Source organism: Mauremys reevesii, linkage group 5, assembly GCF_016161935.1.
Source record: "Mauremys reevesii isolate NIE-2019 linkage group 5, ASM1616193v1, whole genome shotgun sequence".
Lineage (NCBI taxonomy): Eukaryota > Metazoa > Chordata > Testudines > Geoemydidae > Mauremys > Mauremys reevesii.
In genome coordinates this window covers 128,163,371-128,190,939 of record NC_052627.1, presented here as the reverse complement: position 1 = coordinate 128,190,939, position 27,569 = coordinate 128,163,371, and the positions used below count along the sequence as shown (strand labels likewise).

General features: G+C 41.3%; 1 long non-coding RNA gene across 2 annotated transcripts in view; it reads right to left on the bottom strand.

Annotated features, from left to right (window-relative positions):
- The window catches only part of LOC120406838, a 127,187-nt gene that overhangs the window by 23,593 nt on the left and 76,025 nt on the right, over positions 1-27,569 (bottom strand). For both annotated transcript variants that reach the window (XR_005599621.1, XR_005599622.1), the window contains exon 2: positions 9,003-9,186. This is a non-coding gene — a long non-coding RNA (uncharacterized LOC120406838). The remainder of the gene's footprint in view (positions 1-9,002; positions 9,187-27,569) is intronic.

Below are 27,569 nucleotides of genomic sequence, written 5' to 3'. Positions count from 1 at the left end.
TTTGTTTTGTTTTAACGACATGGATTGTGCCTTCCAAAGAATTTTCCCCCGAAGTCTTTCTGGTGCCTGGATATCAACTAAATTGGAAATGCTAATATTTCTCATTGCCTGATTCCCACCAAGGGAGTGTCAAAATATCCATAAAATGAATTGTGTGCACTGATGGAGACATATAGATTTATGTATTGTAATGCACATCGTTTAATATTACAGTCTTGTAGGAATTCACTTTATTTTTAATTTTCATCACATTTTGCATTTAGGAGCACCATGTGAGATGTTTTGTATGAAAGGCCAGACTTCCAAAGTAATTTTGCCAACAGTCAGATAAATGCATAGAATTCATTGACTGTCTCAGCTATATGGAAGCATTAGACCCCTAATAGCTCCAAATTAGCATTTCCCCTTAGGTTAATAAATCTATATTTTAGTGGAAATGTTGGAATACAGTAATCTAAGGCTGCCTGTTTAAAAATTGGGCTGTTCTCTCTGTTACTGGGAGTAATCTGTTCAAAAAGGTTAGGGTCGACTTTTCCTCTTATAGCTTCCGTGGTTATTATATCGTGCAGAAATGAGTATCTGAAACATGTCATTATGGATTAGTGTGGACAGCTGGCCTGATATCCCCTGTATAAATTCAGTGAGTCCAGTTTTTAAATACATGTGACTTACAAAAGTGTAATGATCAATACCAGATGGCACCCCAGTTGGCTGTCTTAGCAAAGAGAGTAATATTTGAACAGGCATGTATTATGCTCTCATCCTTAGAGGTGGTCCCTATTGTGCAGGGAGATTTTGGCAAAGCAGTAAAGTGCCTGAAACCACTATGGCTCATTGCTAAAAGCAGCCTAGTCAGCAGGCTTAGCTTAACCAATGCAGGAAGGGAGGGGGTTTGGGTGCCACAGAAAGGGCAACTTAACCCTGTGTCCTTCTTGATAAGAATTGTGTTGAAGTTGCTGATACATGCATTTTAGAAGAGCAGGATGTGCCCCAGGAATGTCTATTGGGGCCTCAAGGCTGCAAACTGTGGAAAAACCCACACCTGGTTAATCAATAATCAGAAGGAACCTCTTGCTTGACCATTTAAACTGCTTACTTAACAAGGTTTCTTTAAGGTACATGTTATTCTATTACTAATGTATAAATAAGGGGGAAAAGTTTGAGGTAGTTGGACTTGTTTGGACTCTCCCTCTGGATACATCTTGCAGTACGCACCAGCAGACAGAAGATTTGGCCACCAGAAGCCTGCCACTGTGTCACTCGAAAGTCACACTCAACTTTGGTAATTATCAAGGGTTGCGGACATATGTAAGTGTTTGAGAATAAGTAAAGTTTAGCTTTAAGTGAAAACACTCTTGTGTTGTCCTGTTTGTGCCAGCCATCTATCGGTCGGACTGCCGTGTCTCCCCTGATTTATTTCCTGACACCACCTCGCACAGAGTAAAAGTTACCAAGAGCTTTGGGTTGAAAGAACCCTGGGTAACACTATAGGGTAGGATTGAGACATATTGACATGGGATTGCTGGGAATCCCTTTGTTGCTCTGTCCATACAATGTGGAGAATAGAAGACCGCTGCCCTGATTTTCACTATGCTTTGGCCCCTCTATACTGTTCGGACAGTGAAAAGGTGCTTATTTTAAAACAATATGTACACAACCAGAATCAGCTTGCCCTACCCGCCCACAGCCTCTGTTGTTATTCCACCATTTCCCCACCAAACATATAAGAATCATCAGCAAAACAATTTCCACACCAGAATGAACCAGGGAGAGCCACTGCAAGGGAATCCATGTCATAATCAAATTAATCTTAATCAAACTGTAAAAAATACCCAGTGAACCAGGTAGATCTAAAAGGACAAAAGCACCGTTTTCTGAGTTTCTAAACAGTCCTGGAAGAGCTGTCACTCACAATGCAAAAAAAATGAAATAGAAAACCATGGAGCTAAATTTCAGCTTTCAAAAGATGACACCGAAAGTGTAGCATTGCCTCTGAAGAATTGTTTTTGTTTAGCAAAGAAAACATTACAAGTTGTTGTCATTTGCATTGTGGAAAATCTAGGGCCCCCAAGGAAGATCAAGGCCCTATTCTATGTGTTGTACATAGACATAATAAGAAACTGTCGCTGGCCTGATGAGCTTAAGATCTAAATACACAAGAGAGGAGACAAAGTGTTGGAGATAAGAAATATTATTTCCATTGTACAGGTAAGTAGCTGAGACACAGAGGGATGAAGTGACTAAGGCCAGAAGGGACTATTGTGATAATCTAGTCTGACCTCTGCACATTGCACGCCACAAAACCTCGCCCCCTACTCCTGTAATAGACCCATAACCTCTGGCTGAGATATTGAAGTTCTCAAATCATGATTTACAGACTTCAAGTTACAGGGAATCTGCCATTTACACTAGTTTAAACCTGCAAGTAACTTGTGCCCCATGCTGCAGAGAAAGGCAACCCCGCCCCCCCAGGATCTCTGTCAATCTGACCAGGCGGAAAATTCCTTCCTGACCCCAAATATGAACCCTGAGCGTGTGGGCAAGATCTACCAACTAGACACCTGGGAAAGAATTCTCCCTTAGTAACTCAGAGCCCTCCTCATCTAGTGTCCCATCACCGGCCATTGGAGATATTTGTTGCTAGCCGTCGCAGATCATTTCATTGTAGGGATTCCTATCTTACCATCCCCTCCCTAAATATATCAAGTGCAGTCTTGAAGCCAGTTAGGTGTTTTGCCCCTACTGCTCCCCTTGGAAGGCTGTTCCAGAACTTCACTCCTTTGATGGTTAGAAACCTTTGTCGAATTTCAAGCCTAAACTTCTTGATGGTCAGTTTATATCCATTTGTTCTTTGTGTTTACATTGACACTTAACTTAAATAACTCCTCTCCCTCCCTGATATTTATCCCTCTGATGTATTTAGAGAGAGTAATCATATCTTCCCTCAGCCTTCTTTTGGTTAGGCTAAACAAGCCAAGTTCTAGTAGGCCTTCTCTACACCTGTTGTAGTTAGAATTCATCTTTCTTAAACATGGGAGACCAGAACTGCACAGAATATTCCAGATGAGGTCTCACCAGTGCCTTGTATAATAGTACTAACACTTCCCTGTCTCTATTAGAAATACCTCACCTGATGCATCCTAGGACCGCATTAGCATTTTTCACGGCCGCATCACACTGGCGGCTCATAGTCAGCCTATGATTAACCAATACATCCAGGTCTTTCTCCTCCTTTGTCGCTTCCAACTGATAAATCCCCAGCTTATATCAAAATTATTGTTGTTAGTCCCTAAATGCATGAGCTTGCACTTTGCACTATTACACTTCATCCGATTTCTATTCCTTCAGTTTCAAGGATGTCCAGATCATCTTGTACGATATTCTTGTCCTCCAACATATTGGCAATACCTCCCAACTTTGTGTCATCTGCACATTTTATTAGCACACTCCCACTTTTTCTGCTAAGGCAGTCTTGAAGCCAGTTAGGTGTAATAAAAATATTAAATAAGATTGACCCCGAGATCGATTCCTGAGGAACTCCACTAGTAACCTCCCTGCAGCCTGACAGTTCACCTTCCAGTATGACACACTGTTGTCTCCCCTTTAACCCATTCCTTATCTACCTTTTGAGTCTCATATTAATCTCCATCTTCTCCAATGTAACTAATAATTTCCCATGCGGAAATGTAGCAAATGACTTACTGAAATCCAGATACAGGAGATTTAATCTATTTCCTTTGTCTAAAAAATCAGTTATCTTCTCAAAGAAGATCAGGTTGGCCTGGCACAATCTACCTTCTGTAAGACCATGTTGTATTTTATCCCAATTACCATTTACCTCTATGTCCTTAACTACATTCTCTTTCAATATTTCTTCTAAGACCTTGTATACAATTGAGGTCAAACTAACAGGCCTGTAGTTTCCTGGATCACTTTTATTCCCTTTCCTAAAAAAAAGGACTTATATTAGCAGGTCTCCAGTCCTTAGGATAAAACCCCTGAGTTTATTGACTCATTACAAATCTTTTCTATTTGGCTTGCCATTTCATGTGCCAGTTCCTTTCATATTCCTGGATGGAGATTATCTGGGCCCTCAATTTAGTCCCATTAAACTGTCTGAGTTTGATTTCCACCTCGGATATGGTAATTTCTATTTCCAAATCCTCATTAACATTAGCTACCGTGACACTACTCCTAAGCTCTTCATTACCCTTCATTACTTAACTAAGGTTAGAAGCCTGTGGCAGAACTTCTGAATCCCAGTCCAGTGCCTTGACTACAAGAATGCCCTCCTTCTCCAAAATGTAGGACAACAAATTTTCCCCAACAGTCACAGAATTTAACAACCTAGAAAATTATCTTCAGTATCTTAAAAAAAACAACAACAAAAGTTTTAGTGGATCGACTATAGTGAAAAAACAACCCTAAAAAGTACCTCACCAAAACAGCGATGGAATTACAGCGATGGACAAATATTCTGTACTAACCAATTAATGTTCATCCCCCTGCATCAAAAGCTAAGCAAATATTTCCCCTAATGTGTGCATTTGGTAGAGCAGACAAACTGCCATTACAAGAAGGCCTAAAGCTAGAGTGTCAGACAATGTCTAAAGTTTAGTGTTTTATAAGAAGCCCCCATGCAGCAAGACATTCACACTGATCTTAACAAGTCTGTAACCATGAAGCTCTCAATTTAGGGTGCCTCCAGTGATGGACCTTGCCTGAATTTTCATGAATGCAGACTTCTCTTACTTTATGACGTTTTATCATGATATATGCAAAGGCAATATGTACCTCTGTTCCAATGGTGTCTCACCATTATGCTTATCTCCAATTCATTCCTAAGGGAAACCATCTCTAATTTTTACTGCATTTTTTCTTTCTGTGAAAAGTTTTTACTATTAGAAATTATTCTGCAGACTCCTGTTTTGAATTCGCATGGCTCTGTGTATTTTCATATCATTGAACAAACATTCAGTAACTAATCCTCTGAACACCCACACATGGTAGGTAAATGTTATTATCACTGTTTCACAGATGCGCAAGCTGAGACAGAGAGGTCAAGCCAGTTTTCTTAGACCACACAGAGGGTCATTGACATAGAAAGGTTCCAAACAGTGTATCACACGTAGCTCAGTGCTGGTGCTAGACATTTCACTGGTGTTTTCCCTGAAAGCTGTCCAGGGAGCTGCATGGGGGGACAGGGGAAGGAGATAGTCACCTGAGGCCATTCTGGTGGGGCAGAGCCCTGTTCCTCCCACCTATGGAAGCTGATGGAAGGTAGTAGGGTTGCCAGTTTTGGTTGGACATATTCCTGAAGGTTTCAACACATGGCATTAATCTTTAATTCCTGGAGATTCCAGGACAATCCTGGAGGGTTGGCAAACCTAGAAGGTGGCCTGGTGAAGCCATGCTAGTCATAGTGCAGCTTCTCCCAGCCAGGACTTCTGGAGTCAGGGTGGGGCAACCTTAAAGAAGCAAACAGATGACAGTCAGAAGCACCTCAAAAAAATCAGCACCCTAGGTGGCTACTTACATGACCTATGCCTTAACAGAGGTATATATACTTCCCCATGCCTTTCCTGGTGTGGGGGTAGGGGACAATCATGTATAGCTATTTTATATACACCTCTACCCCGATATAACGTGACCTGATATAACATGAATTCAGATATAACACGGTAAAGCAGTGCTCCTGGGTGGTGGGGCTGTGCACTCCAGCAGATCAAAGCAAGTTCAGTGTAACACGGTTTCACCTATAACGCAGTACGATTTTTTGGCTCCCGAGGACAGCGTTATATCGGGGTAGAGTTGTATCTATTTATGAGCTTCTATATGCTTTTATTTGTGAAAATCACATAGAAAAAGCCCAGCTTGCACTAGGAATGGGAAGTGGCGAGGTGATTATTCCTCAGTTTGTGGTCACAGTGGTCAATGACCTCCATCAAACACTATATGCTGTGATGTAGTCCCTTGTGTATCTGCTCCTGTATCTTTCACATTCAATGTTGGCAGCTTCATTTTTAATATTTACAAAATAGTTCTCTATCAAGGAGATACCTTGATGTCATATGGAGATGAGGACATTTTGGAGATGTCCCCACAACTCTTGAACCTATCCCCTCAAGACTCCCAGTTGACTGTCACCCCCCTGCTCCCACCCAGCAGCTTGCTACTAACTAACTGAGCAGGACAGACAATGAAACCTGAAGTTACATCAGGGAGGCCTGAGCCTGGCTGGAGGAACACCTTGAACTCTGGTTGGTCAGGGCTCCCTATTTGAACCCAAAGAAAGGCACACAAAGTTGTCTGCACAGCAGTGCTCTACCTGGCTATTACATTGGAACATGCCTTCCTGACTAACTCCTGGCTCCCTGTCTTGTTCCTGATCCTCCCCCTGTTATCTGACTATGGCTATGTCCCTTGGCTTGATTGTCTGATTCCAGCTCTGAACTTCTGACCCTCGGCTTGACTCCTTCTCCAACTATTAGACCCAGTTGCCTACATCTCATCCCTGACACATTCAGTGTCCTAAACATTGTGATTTCCAGTGCTTGTCCCGATCACATTAATAACACCTGTTTTACAGAGGCAGGTTTCCAAAACACCATCCAGGTTGAACTATTTTTGGGTTTTTTTCCCCTCATCTGAAGACTGTTGCTCTAATTCTTTGTCTTCCAATCTATGCTGTTCTTATGAGCATCATGGGCCATGATGTATTTCTGAAAGAACTATGCATTTATTCTGAGTTTAAAGATAGTGAAGTACTTGAGCGAAGGTCATAACGCCATCTCTGAATCACAGTTAGCTAATTTGGTGACTTTAATCAGTAATTGTCTAAGAATAGCTAAACCTGAATAAAAACAATAAATAAAAAAGCATGCATTTCTGGTCTGAAGCACTGTAAAAGAGGTTTCAGACTAGAGAGTTTCTCACAATCAAATTATAACCCCTCAGATATGAAGTATGTGGCAGAAATTAAATCTACCTTAAATTTTACAATAGAAGTTGGAGCTGCTGTGGTGAAATATTTAGAACTAAGATAGCATTAAGTCAGATCAATTTGTAAATGTAAAAGCAGCCAGAAGAAAGCAGCCATTGGGTCTAAAAACATGACATAATATAAACAATATAAAAAGCAATGGCATGTGTCTGTGTACACTTTGGAAATTGAACCACTGGTGGTTAAATGGAAGGGAAAACCATGAGGGGAGGTCTCAGCTAACCAAAGAAATAATTCTGAATTCTGACAGGAAGTTAGACTGGATGATCACAGTGGTCCCTTCTGGCCTGGGAATCTATGGATCCTTTTCTCCCTTCCACACCTAGATCAGGGGAGGGAGAATTGGAAGACAAACAATTAGAGCAACAGTCTTCAGATGGGGGAAAAAAAATAGTTCAACCTGGATGGTGTTTTGGAAACCTGCCTCTGTAAAACAGGTGTTATTAATGTGATCGGGACAAGCACTGGAATTCACAATGTTTAGGACACTGAATGTGTCAGGGATGATATGTAGGCACAATTTCCAAAGTGTGCACAGACACATTTATTTAACACATTTCACTTACTGAAATTGGATCTCATGGCAAACCTGAGCTTTGCCGATGGCCCATCACTGTGCCCAGCTGTTTGAGAATCATTGCTCTACAGTATGTTCTTCTGAACATTGTCAACTAGTGAACAAGCTGGCATCCCAAAATGGCTATTTTTTGCCATTAGTAATGGAAGATACAATGCTGGATCATTAGCTTCTTTGATTCCTACCCAGAAAGTTACACTGAAAGTACAACAGTACAGTACTTTATTGTCACTGGCATTCTCTGACAAGGACAAGAAAAATGCCCTTTTTGCTTCCCATCCATTCATGTCTACAGGTATTTCTAATACAGCTGTCACCATGGTATCTAGTGCAGGAACCTAAACCAGCAAGTCGTCTGAAAAGAAAAGTGGATGCAACTTTGATTGTGCCAGGGTGGGGAAAGGAGAATGGATGGGTTTAGCATGGCCCCAAAAAGGAGATGCTGCTGGCTGGGAGAAGATGTGGCCAGGGTAGCTGTGAGATGCATTAGTGCATCCCTTCAGCAAGCCTCTACCAGGGGGGTGTTATGAAGCCCCTGCTATATACTACAGCTGCCACCCAGCCCTGGCAGAACACCCCTGGGAAAGCAGCACTGTATTGTTCAGAAGCCTTAAACCCACCCCCATCCTGTTAGAAGGAATTGTCATCCCCTTCCTCCCCCGCAACTCCCCGAGCTTGGTGTTATTCAGTAGAATTCACCCTGCCCGGCAGGTGGAATATAAAGGTACTAGGAGTGTACGTTGAGATGTATTGCTCTGGGGGCACAGCCAGCCATCCTGGCCTAGTGAATCTAGCCCAATGAATGTAACTGAAAGCAGCAAAAAAAAAATCAAGGGACTACTATGCTCCTTTAAGGTGACATGTTTTTTCTTCTTGCAGCGATATAGTGATTGCTTGTTATTCTATCACTAAAAACAGCACATAAAGAATAAAAGAAACAAAAATGCGGACTGTTCACCAGTAATGCATCATCTACCTGGGAACAACTTTATAGCCTCAGAAATTTTGACAGGAATGTTTTCCTGAATGCACAACAACAGTCCTCAGAACATACGAACAAGAGGTGAGGAAGGCTCCAACAATGCAAATCTTGCTGGAAACACAGTGCAAGTTGACACCCAGAGAATATGTCAGGAGCCATTTCTGCTCAGTCATGCACTGAAGATAGAATCAAATACAGACACACATGGTGGAGGTGAACAATGCTACCTAGTAGGTGATGCTAGCCACAGAAGTGAAAAAAAAGAGATGTTCTGGATCTGAAGGTGTTCAAGTGACCTTCGGAAAACATACATCATTCACCAGAACAGAGGAAATTATTTTTCGAGATGAGTTTTTCTTTTCAAATTAGACACACACATTGCAAACCAAAGAGACACCAAGAAAGGAGCCAAAAAATTAGAAAAAGGACATTGTACTCACAATGCAAAAGAGAAGGAACACTCCATTAATCCGGTAGGTAACAAATTTCAACAAAGGTACAAGGAAATGCATTTTTACATGATGTATGATTTATCTCTGCCACAGGATGCTTTAGAGACAAAGGCCAGGTCCTTCAAGTCTTGGTCCCATGTGTAGTCCTGTTTCATGGATGGTTTTCTCTAGTCTAGGAAAAAAGTTGAGGTTAGGCTAGGCTTGGGCTACATGTACACTACAGCTGGGATAGACGTGCCGAGATCAATCCACCAGTGGTTGATTTAGTGGGTCTAGTGAAGATCTGCCAAATCGACAGCAGATCACTCTCCAGTTGACCCCTGTACTCTACCCCCAGTCAGAAGAGTAAGGTAAGGTGATGGCAGAGTTTCTCCTTTTGACCCCCCTGCGGTGTAGACCCCGCAGTAACTCAACCTATGTCAACTCCAGCTACGTTATTCACATAACTAGAGTTGCGTAGCATAGGTCAACTTACCGCAGTAGTGTAGACATAGTCTTAGCTACCTTGATGATCCTCATTGCAGGAGAGATTTCCAAAAGCACTTTAAGAATGTTGCTGTACAAGTCCCACTGGATAGGATGTATGCTCCTAAATACCTTTGGTACTTTGACTATTGTCCCCCTGGAAACTTTTTAAGAACCCAATCCAGCAAACTTTTACTTATGGGAATAGTGAGGAACTACACTATACTGACAGCATAACACACACTCTACATATAAAGCTGGAAGAAGTGTGCTATATTCTCAAAGAAGAATCTAAAATATTTCACTACATTTTTAAGTAACCACATCATTACAAAGATTGGAATGGGAACAGGCATGGAAAACATTCATCCATTTTTTTGATTTAAGATTGTAACGAGAAGGGAAGCCATAGAATCATTACTATCTGAAGATTATTTATACTGGTCTTTCTATGGTGTAGTCACCCAATATGCAGGTTTACTGATTACACATATGAGTAAGGGAGCGATAGATTGGAAATGACTCCTGTGAGTATAATATAATACCATACTATATCAAATGTATGAGTATAATACGTTGTACTGTAGTGGGGTATAATAGTGATTCATAATATAGAGATAGAGGCAGTGCGACCTAGAGGATAGAGCATTAGAGCGAGATTCAGGAGATGTGGCTTCTGTTCCTGGCATCGGCCTCTTGTCTGCTGGGTGACCTTGGGCAAGTCACTTCTCCTTTTTGTGCCTCAGTCTCCCCATTTATAAAATGGGGATGATGACATTAGCCCCTTTTGTAAAGTCCCATATAAGTGCTAGGTATTATTATTACACCAAATGAGCTATTGGCATAAATTAAGTCAATAGAGCTATTCCAGTTTACCCCAGCTGATGATCTGGATACATAAGTACACTATAAGTAGCACAGCAGAGACCATAACAAAAGCTCAGAAAAAGCAGGGGCAATAAGGTAGAAAACAAGCTGCTAGATTTTTTTTAAAGAGTTATGACAAGGCACATTAAGCATTGATTTAATTTTGCAGTTCTCTGTGATATCACAAGCTACATTGACTGCAAAGTCACACCTCCACTTAACTACAGGTAAATAAAAACATCATCGAGGTTGCGGCTGCATGAAAGATGTCTGGTCATAATTCTAAACATATTTCATTTGATTATTGCACAGCACAGCAATTTACAGCACTCCCACAACTGAATTAACAACCACGTTAACTCAATAACAAGCTACCTCAATACACATTTCCATTTCTCATGCACTTTCCGCAGTCAGGTGAACTCTCATGGAAAATGCCATAAGAGAACAGAACAGTAATCCACTGAGTCCAACATTCTGTTTCTGAAGGTAGTCTAGTGGGGACTCTGCACAGGTGACAGAAATGACAGTAGGTGTCCAGAGACACTGTGCTGAAAAGTATAGTGTGTAGAGATCCTACAGAAGGACTATGCACCACATATGTTCTACTTATGCCCCATTCTGTGGCCTTAATTGGGAACCAAGTGATGGAAGACCTTATGTAGCCATCCCACACATAGTTGAATTTCACCCAAATTCTGATCTCACACTGGAGTAAGCACACTGGAGTCAGGCAGGTTATTGTGGATTTTTGCCAGTGTACTTCAGATCAGAAGCTGGCCCTAAAAGTCTTTACAACATAGTCAGTGCAGGTAGCCATAACAGGCAAAGTAAATAAAAACACCAATGAAGTGGAAAGAAAAATGTCATGACAACTCTTTCTCCAGTGTATGACTTTGTTGTTAGTTAACACATACAAGATTATAATCATATAGTGATTAAAAAGTGATAGAAAAGACTCATTTAGTCATGTTATCCATCCCTTGCCAATGAAGGATTTACATCCAATTAGAGTAGAACTTTATTATTTCTCCCTTAGGGGCAGATTATGGTACCCTAACTCATAATGAGTAGTATTTTACTCCACAAGGAGTTCCATCAGGTCAGATTATCATCCGATGTAAATAAGCATAGCTGTACGGAACTCAATGAAGCTACAGATGGTTACACCTGCTGAGGATCTGGCCCATTGATTTCCAAGGTCTCAGAACCTGGCTTCAAGCAAGAATTAGCAAAGTTCTTCATCTAGGAGTGAGATCCCGGCCCCATTGTAAAACTCCCATTGACTTCAATGGGGCCAGGATTTCACCCTAATTGGTTGTAGTCCTTAGCTAACTCTCAATGCCAATAATTGTCATTCCACTCCTCAGCAATGATTTAACAGCAGAAAGCTGTGGAGAGGTAATCTAATAAGAAGACTTACTTTATGTTTACAAAATACTCTGCAGTACATTTATTAATATAAGGTGATGTAGTATCACAAATAATTACTAAAACAGACTATGCTTGTCAAAACAAATAACCGGATGATAATGCAGAATGAATCAATATCTTTTTAAATCATATAATTGTCACCTTGCAGATTTGCAAATTTCAGGAAGCTCCAATATCTCTCTTGGGCTTCAGCGAGGCTCTGCTGTAACTCCCAGTTATGGTTTTGTGGAGTCAGATGATGAATAAGATTCATATGGCAACATCAGTCGGGTGAAATAATGCCATCAGTTACACTGCAAGCTGTATCTCCTTATTGAACATTTAAAAAAAAAAAAGTCTCATACATGCATTTAACAAGAGCAGAGCAGCAGAATGGAAACCTCCCAAAGCCACAGAGTGCCCACAGGGATTATATAAATAACAACTCAATCCTGACAATGGATTAGGGTATCATGAGACGCGAGCACAAAGATGACCCAATCCCTGTGAAGCCCATTGCACTGTTTTTCCAACTGTGATTTGTGCACTTGGGATTAACCTGCTTGAGGAACTTCTGTGCAGTGCTCTGCACACTGTCAGTGCTCAGCAGAAAGGAGCAGTAATAAAATATTAAGAAAACTGTAGTTTCTGCTTGTGATCAATCAAGGGTTTTTTTTTCCATAAGGGCCCTAGCAGCCCAGGAATTTCCTCTCTTCTTTGCTTTGCAACTTGAGTTTGTTAGGAGGCAGGTGAGGCTGGGAAGTGGGACTCTTGGAGGTTTATATCTGGAGGTTTTTAGTTGTTGCTATGGTCAAAGTGTTCCCCGATTGCCTACAATCTAGATCAGGGCCCCATTGTGCCAGATGCTGTATGAACGCACGGTGAGAGATCATCCCTTCCCTGAAGGTTTACAGTCTAAACAGACAAGACAAAGGGTGGGAGAAAAGAAGCACAATTAGCCCCATTCTACACATGGGCACCAGAGGTACAGAGAGGCTGGATGCTTGCCCCAGGTCAGCAGCAGGGCACTACCAGAGCCAGGAAGAGAATCCCAAGTCTCTTGTGTTCCTGGCTAGTACCCTAGCCACAGACTGAGCAGTTGGTTCCTTTCTTTTGTGACATTTGTAAAGGATTATCCAGGCTGCCCAGCCCCAGGGATGGGTGGGGTTGTGTTTTACGTGTACTATAAACCAAAATAAATAAAATCTATCTTCAGCTCTCCAAACAACACCAGCGCCACCCCAGCACTCTGTACTCCTGCTGGTCTTTAGCTTTTGCTAAGCAGTAATAAGGGCTAAGTGCTCTAATGCTGTCCCTAGCGATGCAGTAAATGCAGCTGGCGCCCACTGCCAGACAGAACCTTCATGTGCCAATAAGAAAAAGCCAAACATGAGGTGTCTTTTTGCCACTAAGGATCAACTTGTCTCGCTGCTTGTTGCTAATTGTCTTCATTTGTTGAGTCTGATTTGGCAGGCTCTATCAGCGAGAAGGAACTTGTGTAATTGCACTAATTTTTCTAAGCCCTAAGTGAGAAAACAACAGTGGATGTCACTGGCGGTGTGGCTATACATTAATTAGAGTTATGCAGTGTCTCCCACACTACTTTTTGGACTATTTGATTTAAAAAATGCACTTTATCCCTATGTGATCGGATGACCACCCCACACAGAACTGAAAAGGGTTAAGGTGGGGACACAGGCTAATTAACTTCACAGGCTGCAGGGAGGCAAGCAGCAGTCACACCCTGAGAAGCTGTACACCCGGAGAGAGAAAGAGAACCAGATGTGGTAGGAATCAATCCGGGGAAGGAGCAGTGATGAAGGTCCAGGACTGCTAAGCTGAGGGTCCCTGGACTGGAACCTATTGTAGAAGGCAGGCCTGGGTTCCCCTACCAGCCACTGAGGGAGTAGCACCATGGGGCAGTGAGAGGGAAGACTGCTAGGGAGAAGGGATTTTGCAAACCTTGAACAGAACACTGAGTGACCCAGCCAGAGGGCTGCCATGAAGAGGAGCTGCGGACTTGTGAGATGGACAGAAAAACAGTGTGCAAGCCGCAGAAGGCAGCACTGACCTCTGTAGCTAATCTCCAGAGTGACCAGGAGGAGGCACCAGATCAGTGGTGAGTGGTGCACCCCCTGACACCGTACACAAAACCTGCTGCCAAATGTCTTTGTTCTATGTAGGGTAGTTCCCCGTGGAGATAGAATTCTCATGCTATGTTGTGCCCTAATGGATATAGTAATATTGTAAAGGGCTTCCCCTCCACCTCTGGCTGGGGTGCAGGTGGTTGTGGGTTGAGAGAGAGAGGCTGGGGCCAAGGGAAAAGAAACAAAGTTTGTATGTGGTGGAGGGTACTGCTGGCATTCCTGGCAGTGCAGAGGCATTAGGGGTGAGTGGATGTGTAAAGAGCAGAAGAGGCAGGAAGGGCCTTCAAGGAGAGAACACAAACCTTCAGCTGTATGTCGTGGGAAAAGGGGCAGCCAGTGGAGGGAGTCAAATGGGGGGGGGGAAAGGTAAAAGAAACAGAAATAGAAGATGAGCTTAGCAGCTGCATTTTGAATATGTTGCAGTGGGGAGGATATAGATCAATGGGAGTCCAAGACAGGGAATTATGAAGGCCTGGAAGAGAGTTTTAGCTGCCTGGATAGAAAGGAAGGGTTGGATATTCATAAGGACCCCTCCACTTAAAACATTAAGACATGATAGAAGGTTAACTCTGAGAAGCATGGGCTGTAACTGTTCACATAAAACAGACAAGTGCTTGACTCTCTTGACTTAGCTTACTGCAGAGATAAGGGCCAGCCACAAAGTTCAGACTCAGGTTTGAACATCACCAAAGATAAGGAAAGTTCTGGTCTGGGATTGTAGCTTGGGCCCCTCTGGAAACTGAACGCAATACAATTTGCATTATTTCATTTTCAATAACGTCTGCTGCACCTCACCAAATGGCTGTTACAGCCCGGGGTGGGGGTGGAGATGGGCTCCCCACACCTATAAAAGTCTGCCATCTGTGCTCGCTTCTAAGAACCAAGCTCCCCATCACTTGCCTTCATGGGGCAGAGGAATTGTTACTAAATTAGGAGTGAGAAAGGCAGTTATCTGGCATCTTTAAAATAGCTGAGGGCAGGTGGGTCCTTTAGGCCAGGAGGGCAGCCTTCTTCAGAATAGGAAAATTCTGATTTCAACCAACCTATCCACCCATGTGTTAAATAAAGCATGGTGTTGGGCAGGTACTGTTGGTGGTCCATCAAGTCTACAGCAACAATGTGGGATGACGGTGGGCAAGTACTTAGTCCTACTGAGGAAAGGCCATCTCATGAAGGTGTATCTTAGGGACACCAAATGATATGCTAGTGCTTGTATTGGAGCAAGGTGATTACATTGATGCAAACTGTTTTTTCTCTTTTTGTGGCAAGTTACCTGTGACTCCAAGGGCTCCTCAATGTCAACTGGCAAAAGATTCACAGGCATGTAACAGCAATGCCTATCAGGCCTGACAAACTCATTACACCTCATACAAGACTGTCACGTAAGGTATCACATAAATGCTCATAATGTGCTGGTCATCATAAGCATCATGAGATGTATGTATGGGTGTCATGCAAGAAGTTGCATGTATGTACTAAAAATACGTTTAAATTCCATAACCAGTCAGGGTGAATAAACAAGTTTTTCTCAGGTAAAGGAAAGTCGACATAGCTGTCTGCCTATAGCTCTGATGTAAAGTCAGCAAGATAAGTCAAATTCAATAGGAGTTCATTTGCATCTGAAGTCAACTGGAAAAGCAATTTAACAAGAAGTTGAGAAAAGCAACATGGCAGTAGCACTCCAGAGAACAAACAGCAGGAATTCATTTCAAAGGTTTACTGGACTATAAGGAGGAGGGAGAAAGATATTTTGTTATCCAGCATAGAGAGAGAAAAAAGGACGGTGCTTTTTTTTTAATCTATAAAAGCTGAATCCCGGCCCTAGGGGCTGGTGATGCTGAGAAGTTGTTATAGGTGAGATGCTTTCCTGAGACAAAGATTTTAGCCCACTGAAGTTATGCTTAATCTCTCTGAAACATGTTATACTTTTGTTTGTAACCATCTCTGTTTTCACTATATCTATCTTTGTTCAGAAACTTCTCTTTGTTTTATCAGAAGTAGATCTCTGTGCTGTCGTGTTAAGCAAAGTGTGAATTCTTAGTTGAATCAAACAAGCTCTCTCTTTGGAGATAGCAAACTTGGGAATTTATGTGAGTGTCCAGTGACGGGGCTGGATACTTCCACAGTGCATGGGAACTGGGCTGCACCAAGTGCTACCTCAAAGGCAAAGGAGCTTTGCCAGAGCTTTGGTAGAGATTATTTGGGTGGCTAGCTGACTGAGTGTCAGGGAACTGATACAAAATTTAATCACAGCAAGTCTCTCTTTTGCTAAGGCAAAAGAGTAACTAGGTGACCAATAATTCTGGAGACCCTGAGAAAGTGTCACATTACCAAAAGGCAGTAGCAGATACCAGTTATAAGGAGGGGTGAGACTGGTCTGTATGCTTTTCCTCCAGGGACTATTGCTAACCATAGGAGAGTATTTCAGTTCTATGCCAAAAGTTTGCCTGCCTCAAGCCTGGAAGACCTGGGCCAATAGAATTGGTGGCCAGCATTGGAACTGTATTTGAGAGGGTCACAGGGATTAGCGGTCAGAGAAGAGAGTCACATGAAAACTAGTGACCTTTGCAGCCAAAGAAGTCCCAAATAGCAGTAGCAACACTGAATTTATCCAGTTTGTTGGGTAAATGTATGGAAGTACCTGATATGATGGTAAGGAAAAGTATTGATGTTTTGTGTCTACAGGAAATACAGTGGATGGAGAATAAAGAGAAGGAGTTGGGTTTAGATTACAAACTATTTTACATGGGTGACAAAAGGGGACCTAATGAAGTTGGAGTGGTTGTGAGAGAAGTGTTGAAGAAGACTGTTTTCAAGTTAATAGAGCGATAGACTGATAGCTGTATAAGTCCAACTTAAGAATCCATCAAATTAACGTGATGAAGAAGAGAAGGGGATTTTCCATCAAGACTTGTAGGCACTACTGGATATCGCATCCCATGAGATGCTGCTATTGGTGCTGGGTGATCTGAATGCACACACAGGTAAAAACAGAAAGAGGTATGAAATAAGTTTAGGAAAATGCAGCCTACTCTATGAATTAGGAAGGGAAAGCACTACCAGACATGTGTACTGCCAACCAATAGACAATACATGGTTTCAAAAGAAGGTGAGTCATTTGCTTATATATTTCAGTGTTGGAAACAAAAGCCAGATTGATACGCTGTTGGTGAGGAAGGCTGAGTGGAGTCAAGTTATGGACCGGAAAAGTGATACTTAGCACTAAAACCTATAACTCTTATGGCAAAAATTACGGTAGAATGTTGGCCAAGAAGGAAACTTAAGTTCAAATGAAACAAGATAAAAGTACAGGAAGTTAAGGGGAAGGGTGGCAGAGAAGTTTGGGAACGCAGTACAGGATAAGCATCTGGAAACAGATTTGGCACCACTGAAGAGGAATGGAATCAGCTCAAAAGAATGTGGATTGAAGTGATGGAAAAGGTTTGTGGATGATGCAGAGGGGAAAATGAAGGGAAAGGAAGGAGTGGTGGTGGACTGACAAAGTGCAAGTAGTGATGCGAAACAAGAATATGGTGCATTAAAAGAAAAGAAATGAATCCATCCAGTGTAAACAAAAATGAATACAAAGCAGCAAAGCAAAATGTTAAGCGTGCGGTGAAGAAGGGAAAAAAGCCCCCTAGATCATTTGTACACTAAGCTTTTAAATGACCCACAGATGGCTGGCAAAAAGATCTATAGCATTGCAAAAATGAGATGCAAAAGGAAGGAAGATGGTATTGTAACAACATTCATAAATGATGGTCAGGAGAATCTAGTAACACCTGAACAAGTGAGGGAGAGGTGGACATAATACTTTTGAGAGTCTCTTAAATTAGGCAAACCCCTTTAAGGTGGAGTTGCCAACATGGGACCCTAATGTGGTGCCTGAGCCTGACATAACAGAGGACGAGGCGAGACATTCAGTTCAGTAAATGAAGAACAGTAATGCAGCAGGACCCGAGAAAGTGATGGTGGACCTGGTTAAAGTCTTGGGCGAGAGAGGCCTAAAATAGATGGCAGAATGGTTAAAGCCAAAAGGCAAGACATTCCCGAAGACTAGTGCAAATCGTTCTTGGTCCCAATACATAAGAAGGGAAGCATCCATGAATGTGGAAACTAGAGATAAAGATATTGTAGCCTGGGCTGAAGATACTGGAATATATCCTGGATGTTAGGATTCGGAGAATGGTGGAATTCTTCAACAAACAAAAACAGTTCAGCCTTCTGAAAGAATGGGGAACCACAGATGTCAGATTTGTAATTCAGCAAGCGGTAGAGAAGTGGCTGGAGTACCAACAGGACAGCTTCTGATCTTTCATAGATAGGACCCTACCAAATTCATGGTCCATTTTGGTCAATTTCACGGTCATAGGATTTTAAAAATCAGAAACCTATTTAAATCTTAAAAGTCACAGTGTCGTAATTGTAGGGGTCCTGACCAAAAAAGGAGTGGTGTGTGTGTGTGTGTGTGTGAGAGAGAGAGAGCGGGAGGGGTTTGCAGGGTTATTGTAGGGAGGGTTGCAGTACTGCTACCTTTACTTCTGCGCTTCTGCTGGTGGTGGCGGTGCTGCCTTCAGATCTGGGCAGCTGGAGAGCGGTGACGGCTGGCCGGGAACCCAGCACTGAAGACAGAGGCGCTGCCAGCAGCAGCACAGAATTACAGATAGCATGGTACGGTATCGCTACCCTTAGTTCTGTACTGCTGCTGGCAGGGCGCTGCCTTCAGAGCTGGGCACCTGGCCAACTCTCCGGCCACCCAGCTCTGAAGGCAGCACAGAAATAAGGGTGGCAATACCGCAACCCCCCTAAAATAACCTTGTGACCCCCCTGCAACTCCCTTTTGGGTCAGGATCTCCAATTTGAAAAAAAACGTGGGTCTCCCTCGTGAAATCTATATAGTATAGGGTAAAAGCACACAAAAGACCAGATTTCACAGTCCATGATGCATTTTTCATGGCCGTGAATTTGGTAGGGCCCTATTCATAGACCTAGAAAAAGGGATATGATGAAGTGGAAGAAAGATGCTCATGCTAGTTCCAAGGAAATATGGAGTGTCTATGGATTTACTAATCACGGTGAATGCTCTACACAGATCACCTGAAACATGTTTTGGAATGACAAATCCCTGTTAAGTGAAAGTTGGACTGCACCAGAGGTCTGCCCTAAGTCCGCTGGCTGTTTATCATATTGATGGTTTGTATCAGCTGGAAAATCCCAGTTGGAAAAGGTCCCTGCTATATGCAGATGACATAGCAATAAGGGTATCCTCAAAAGAGGACCTGGAGGAAATAGTAAACCATTGGTATTATCAACTAAGCTGGCATGGGATGAAAATAAGCATGACTCAGGGTAATAATTTATAGTGAAATGATTTTAAATGCATTTTGATTATTACAGGAGGCTATTAATGCATTAATTTGTAGGTACTACCCTTCTCACTGTTATTTCAATTATTTATAGCAGAACTGACATCTCTGAGAGACCATTTTTCAGTCAGGGAGTGGGGTGGGGAAGACACTTATAAGTGCCATTGAGGAACACAAATTCCTTCCTGGTAATCAACATGGCAATTAAACCCTTAAGACTAAGTGTGACCAAATAAGAAGGGAAAAACAAAGTAACACTTTAAAATCCTCTTCCTGAAAAAAGGAAAATATATTTAAAAGAAGAAAATTCAATCTGTTTTACCACATAACAGCACGTATAATTTTGAATGCCTTGTATAAATTGTCTATATTTTCTCTTTCCTTTCCTGTTATTTTGCTTGATTATACTTACTCTTATTAAAGTAGCAAATTTCCTGGAAAAATACCATCATTATAATCCCTGGCAGACACAAATAATGAATTCATTATTACTATTATTCTTGTTCTTATCATGGTAGCACTTAATAGGACTCAACCAAATTAAGGGGTTCACATATTACAAACATATTTAAGTAGCAGTTCCTGCCCTGAAGACCTTATAATCTAAAACAAGAAAGAGAATCTGGGAGAAAGTATTATTATTATTAGCCACACTTCACAAATGGGGAACTGAAGCATGGAGAGATTAAATGACTTGCCAAAGGACATACAGGAAGTTGGTGGCAGAGCCAGAACTGAAACTATATCTTCTGAGTCCCAATCCAGTACCTTAACCACAAACCATTCACCCTCTGTACTGAACTTCCTCTCTTCCCTCTCTTGCAGATGTTTAGCTGTGTGAAGGAGAGCTATTCCAATGCTTATGCAAATCACAGAAGTTCTCAGTCATATTCCAAACTGCAGAATTGCATTATGGGTAATAATAAAGTTACCGGAGTAACTTTATAAAACTGACAAGCTATCTGTCAATATTTACTGTGTAAATAAAACTAAATCCTATAAACAAATGAGTGGCTTAATCTTGTTGGCACTGTTCTATATCAAACCAGATGTTAAAGGCTTTATACTCCTCTACACTTGGACCACGTTGTTCCCATTAATGGCTGTGGTGGGTATTCATGCATATGGAAAGAAAAACAGAGTTACCACAAAATGTTGATGTATTGCTGTTTGAACAGCAGGGTCCACAGAGCAACTGAGTGCATGGCAGGCTTGAGGGCTGTAGATTTACATCCCATATTGTGATCCACTAAGTGTCCAAATAGACAAGCCATTTATATTTGGGGAAGGCTACAAGACAGAATACCTACATCAGACAACATGTCCTTCTGATTCTTATTACACATGGTCCAATGCAGCTAACTTCAGATGCTTTGGGAGTATTTGCAAATGGAGTTTAGAACCCTTTGTAGATTTTAAGGCCTGAAGGGATCAACTTCGATCAACTAGACCAAGTAGATCAACTGGCCACCTTATAACTCAAGCCAGAGACTTTTATAAATTTGTTATAATATTGAGACCAATACCTTGTGTTTGACTAAAGCATATCTTCCAGAAAGGCATCCAGGTTTAATCTGAAAATGTCAAGAAATGGAAAATCCACCTTTCTATTACAGAGTGTGGGGCAAATTGCAATGGTTGTAGGTTATTTATTTGAAAATGGGGTTCTGGCTCAGACTTTATTGTATTGCCTTAATTTCTTGAGTGACTATAGAGAACTCCAAGTAACTTGGCAATGCCAAGGCAAACTTTAGGAAGAACAGTAATAATAATTCATGAACTATCATCATTATAATATGGAAGGAACATACATAAAACCAGGGTGGCACTAGTGGTGCAACCATAACAGCAATAGTTTGTAAAGTTTGTTTTCTACTGTTTAAGGGAGGATACAAGACATTTAAGGAAAAAATAAGAAAAGAAACAAAAAAAATGATACAAGGACTGGAAGAGCATAAGGTGTAAGAAGAGAGCGAAGAGGCTAAATTTATAATGTCTAGAAAGGCAAATACTCAGGGGAGACATGATCACAGTCTATAAATATCATCAAGATACAAATGTATTTGGAAAAATGTTGAGTAAAAGCAGTTGGGACAATAGAATAGCCTGGCAAAGTGGTGGTCAATGAACCTTCACTGAAAAATGTTAGTGGGAATGACCTGGGGAGTAATGCTGCACTACACAGGGTGTGAACTCCAGGGCAGATATTTCAGTCTCAGACCCTCTCTGATTCTTGGATCAGCTTCCTGATTAAGTCCCAGCTCTTTTTTCATAGAATCATAGGGTTGGAAGGGACCTCAGGAGATCATCTGGTCCAACTTCTTGTTCAAAGCAGGCCCAATCCCCCAGACAGATTTTTACCTCAGTTCCCTAAATGGTCCCCTCAAGGATTGAGCTCACAACCCTGGGTTTAGCAGGCCAATGCTCAAACCACTGAGCTAGCCCTCCCCTACTTCCTTCAAATCCCGTTACTTAGGGGGTCAGCCTGAAGGTTCAATCTAACCCTGTAATTAGGTTTATAATTGTAGAGGTATATATCAAGAAACAAAGAAGGTAGGCCATACTTAGAGAATGGGGGACTCTATCCTGGGAAGCAGTGACTCTGAAAGAGATTTGGGAGTGGACAATCAGCTAAATATGAGCTCCCACTGTGATGTTGTGATCAAAAGGGCAAATGTGATTGTTGGATGTATAAATTAGGGAATCTCAAGTAGGAGAAGAGAGATTATATTACTTCTGTATTTGGCACTGGTGTGACCACTACAGGAATGGCATATTTGATTCTGGTGTCCACACTTCAAGAAGGATGTTGAGAAATTTGAATGGGTTCAGAGAAGAGCCAAGATCATGATTTAATGCTTAGAAAACCTGACTTATACTCAGAAACTCCAGGAGATCAAGCTATTTAGTTTATCAAACAGAAGGTGAAGGGGTGACTTGATCACCTACATGGGGAATGGACATATGATAATAGAAGGCTTTTCAATCTAGCATAAAAAGATACAAGAAGACCCAATGGTTGGAAGATGAAGCTAGTCAAATTCAGACTAGAAATAAGATGCAAAATTTTAAGTCAGGATAAATTAACCATGGGAACAACTTGACAACAATTGTGGTGGATTTTACATAATTGGCAATTTTAAAATCAAAATTGGATGCTTTTTTCTGAAAGATATGCTCTAGGCCAGACACAGCTATTGGACTTGAAGCAGAAATTAATTCAGGGAAATCCTATAGCCTGTGTTATGTAGGAGGTCAGACTAGATGATCCCAGGAACCCCTTCCATCTTTGTAATCTAAGAATCTATGAAATCTTTGGAAAATGCTTTTCTGATGCTAATGTGGCTAAGTGCTTTTTGGTTCTGAGTTTCCAACACCATGCAAGATACTTTAAAAACTTTTAAAGAGGTGAGAGATTATCAAATAACATCCTCTGTGATCTGTGATTACTTATACACTGCTTGCGAATAAAGGTGCATCAATGCTCCTTTTTTCATGATCACAGGCAGCAGAATACAAATTCCACTAATGTCTTCACTGCAAACCTCCTTGCAATAGTTAAGTTAATGAGCGTGTGATTAATGGATGTACCTATTAAATGCATTCTCTACTTCAATGGAAACTTCCTAATTGAGACAGATTTAAGTGCTAGACATTAGTAAGCAATTGGAAACAGGAACAACAGAGCACTCAGAACTGTTGCTCTCCTTTCATGTAGCATTTTGACTTTTTAAAGAATGGTTTGATTTACTCACTGACAATCACAGGTGCAAGCTAAGAGTTGGAGCAAAATCAGAAGCCATCCCTTAAAGTAAGACCTCACCTCTATGGTGAACAGCTCTTTAACCTTTGTTCTAGGATGGAGGTGCCCATTATGCAGCCCAAGTCCAACTTCATCTTGCAAAATGTAGCCTCGGGCCATCCTCTCTCTGAGAGTACAGGGTGAAGACAAAGTTTAACCACTACAGGGATTTAATTGATAGGGAACTCAAGCAACAAGCAATTTCTATTAATCAAAGCCCTGTTCCTGCTTCCATTGAGGTCAATGGCAAACCTCCACTAACTTCAGTGATGCAGAATCTGGCTCCTATCAAGGAAGATACAGGATTCAGTGAGTTTATATTTTATTATAAAATGTATGTATGTGTCTATAGAAATTAGACACAGCCCTTAGGCTCCTGGGAATTAGCCAGTGAAGCCATCCATCTCATGAAGTTTGGACTTGTTTCTCTAAGACCTGCCACACAACTTCACAACCTGTCAGCCCCAGACAACAGAGAAATGGCTCACTCTTCTTACAGCCTCCTCCTTGCATTCTCGAGAGCATGTTCAGTTCTGAACAGAAAGGGAGCAGGAGAGATGGGAAGACTGGTGTGGAGAAGGGAGGAAAAAAGGCACGGCATGTGACCTCTCTGTACTTCAGTTTACCCCATCTGTAAACACAATATTTGCACAGAGGGGTATACTGAGATATAATATTTAAGTATCTTGCTAAATTGCTATATTAGGATGAAACTCACCCCTGTGCAGAGGGCCAGCACAAAGGCTATGCATCATTTTGATCTCATTTGCGTCCTCTTTTGAGAGCTTAAATTGGATTTAACTGGCCCACAGGCAAAGGACCGTTCTTCTGCACAGAGTGAATTTCACCTTAAGTCATCGTATTATTAATGTTTACCAGGAATTCACTCCCTATTGAATTGTGAACAATAAATTCTCTTTTGATCTGTGCATCACTTTTTAGTGCTGGTTACAAACAAGAGAGGAAGGGGAAAGGTTTTAATATCAATTAACAGACGTTTCAGTTCCATGCTCCATTCGGAACAGCAGTTAACGGAGATGCTCACAAACAAAGAGAACAGGGCAAAAGCTCACTGTTGATCCAGATATTGACTATTCACATCACAACTGCCAGCAACTCAAAGCAAAATGAATATTTGAACTGCTTGCAAACACAAGTCATGCCAAACAGGGTAAGTGCATTTGTGTTTATTATGCAGGAGCCTGGGCAGGGAGAATATATGTATTGTTAATAGAATATACACCTCAAACTATACCAACATGGCTTTTGTTTTGACAAAATATTTCCTTCGGGAGGCAGGCACCAGTTCCTGAGCTTTTGCAGACAACAATATAAGTTTTCCAGTTAACTCTTGTTGGGCCCAATTCTCCAGCTATTTTGCATATTTTGCATCATTTCTGCAAAAGAAGTATAGAACTCTACTAAATCAGAATGCTAGTGTTTTACATAAGAATATAAGAACTGCCGTACTGGGTCAGACCAAAGGTCTATCTAGCCCAGTATCCTGTCTTCTGACAATAGTCAATGTCAGGTGCTTCAGAGGGAATGAGCAGAACAGGTAACCATCAAGTGATCCATCCCATCACCCATTCCCAGCACAGTCACTGTGTACTAGTGCCAATGGCATCATAAGATGCAAGGTGGCAGAGAATCAGACCAGTGTCTCCTTTAGCTGGTAATAGTGCAGGGACTAAAAAAAACCATCCTAGAAAAATAAACCTAAATTAATAAATCTGTGACTACAAATGAGGAGTCATACTTGATGGCTTCCAGAAACGAGAGCTTGAGCAACAGAATCAGGGATTTTACTCTTCATTTGACACCAAGAAAAAATATATATATTTTCTTTGTTCTAAATAAGAAATACATCCTTAATAAAGTAGAGATGGGTCCCAAGGCACAAAGTCAAGATCTGGATCTGAAAGTATTCAAAATTCACAAGTGTTGGGACCCAGGATCCCTAATAGACACAGGAACCAGTTCAGATGTGATACTGGACTTTGCCAGCATTTGTGTGTGTTTGAATTTTGTGTTTTGGTTTGAGCCAGTATTTCTATGTATCTCAACAGTTTGCCTTCCAGCATCCAGTCTGTGTTGCCTATATACAAATGTTGGACATAGTATTGTGGAATTCTATGATTCAATTTCCTATATTTTCAGCCTGCACTGAGAGTCAAAGGCACGAGTAGTAATGAAAATATAACCATCTAAGTATAACACTAGATATGAAGGGGAACTAAGCATTTGGGAAGGGGGTGAGGTAAGTTATCATCCTTCCCAATCCAGTAGTTTGGGGTCACTATGGTTACTCCTGAATATCATATCTTATTCACAGTCCCCATTGCAGCAAGCCAGGTTGGGGATTTAGGAACCCATATCTATGAGTCATAGGATATAGGACTGGAAAGGACTTCCTAGGTCACTGAGTCCAATACCCTGCTAGCACAGGCAACCCCGTCATATAAGCCCATTCATAAAGTTTCATCTTCAAACTAGCTAGGTTGTTTGCCCCCACTAATCTTATTGGAAAGCTCATCCAGAATCTCACCTCTCTCTGAGAGTTAGGAGTCTTTTTCTGATTTGCAGCCCAAATTTAATCCTGGCTACTTTATATACGTTTGTTATTGTGCAACATTGTGCTTTAGCTTAATTTGTTCTTCTCTCTCCTTGGAGTTTATTTACGTCCCACACCTGGATGTATTTATAGAGAGCAGCCTTTGTTTTGCTAGGCTAAACACAAGCCAAGCCCTTTCAGTATCCTCTCATAAAATAGCTCTCCATTCCTGAGATTATCCTAGCAGCTCTTCTCTGCACCTGTTCCAATTTGAATTCATCTTTCTAGAACATGGATGATCAGAACTGTACACAGTATTCCAGATGAGGTCTTACCAATGCCTTGTACAATGACATCTACACTTCCTTACTGGAAGTACTTTGCCTGTTACATTCTAGGATTATATTTGCCCTTTTCACGGCTGCATGACATTGGTTGCTCAACCCTATGATTGAAGAACACACTAAGGTCTTTCTCCTCAGTCATTTCCAAATGATGAGCCCCCATCTTATAGCAAAATTTTTGTTATTAATCCCTAAATAAATGACTTTGCACTTTGCATTATTAAAGTTCATCCCCTTTCTACTACTCCAGACCTCAAAATCATCCAATTCTTCCTCAAGAATATTCCCATTCTCCTCAGTATCAGAAATGCCTCTCAACTTTGTTTCATCAGCAAATTTAATGAGCACACTATGACTTTTTGGGCCAAGGTCACTAAACAAAGTGTTAAATAAGAATAGTGCCAAGACCAATCCATAAGCAACTTCACTAGCAGCCTCCCTCCAGCTGATTGTTCTCAGCAGAGCCTATTGGCATTTCCCCTTTAGCTAGTTCCTTATCCACCATACAAGTCTTACACTAATCTTCATCTTAACTAATAATTTCCCATGTGGTACCATGTCAGATATTTTACTGAAGTCCAGATCTACTGCATTTCCCTTGTCTAAAATATTGGTTATCTTATTAAAGATATCAGGTTAGTCTGGCATGATCTACCTTTGGTTAACCCATGTTGCATTGTATCCCCTTTTAAATTTACCTCCATGTTTTAACTATTATTTTTTTCAATATTTGTTTTAAAGCCTTCTATACTACTGAGGTCATACTATTGGGTTAGTAATTGCCTGGATCACTCCTCCAAACCCTTTAAAAATATATATAGAGAGAGCTCTACATCTGCTATTCTCCAGTCATACACTATTGTCCCCAATTTGGTAGTTGTATTTCTTTTGATAGATTTATTTTTAAAGTCCCTGGACTTCTGTAGGAGGATCCCAGAACAATTCAAGCCTGTGAAGGTCTGGGCTGCCCATGTTGTAAGTAATGGCATTAGGACTGTTGCAGTCTTCCTTCCAGATGCTGCCTTCAGATATCTATCTAACAACATATCCCTTGCTTGTTAATAGTACAGCTGAGAACCTTCTATAACACAAAGGAGTTATGAAGACTAGAACATATTCTACTCATCTCTTTTCTTCCTCCGCTATTAAACAGGCTAAGTACCCTCTGTCTGCTTCACTGGGTATTCCACAGAGTTTCTATCCCCACAGCAGAAGCATGTGAAACAATCTCATCTAATGATTAAACACAGAACTGAGAGCAAGGGTCCACAGTACTGTCCACAGAAATTTAAATTAGGAGTGGGGGTGTTCAAATTTACAGGGGGGTGAGGGCCAAGGAGTGAGACTGTGAGGGTGAAGGTGGACTCTGTGGCACAAAAGTAAAAACTGAAAAACGTTTCATGGCTACTTTATTAGATAAAACAACAAGGAGTCTTTGTGGCACCTTAGAGACTAACAAATTAATTTGTGTATAAGCTTTCATGGGCTATAACCTACTTCATCAGACGTATTAGGTGTAACTCATGTTTTAAAATCACCATACACATTAAAGTGGGCTACTCAAGCCTTCTATGAAGTTCTACATCTACACCCTTCT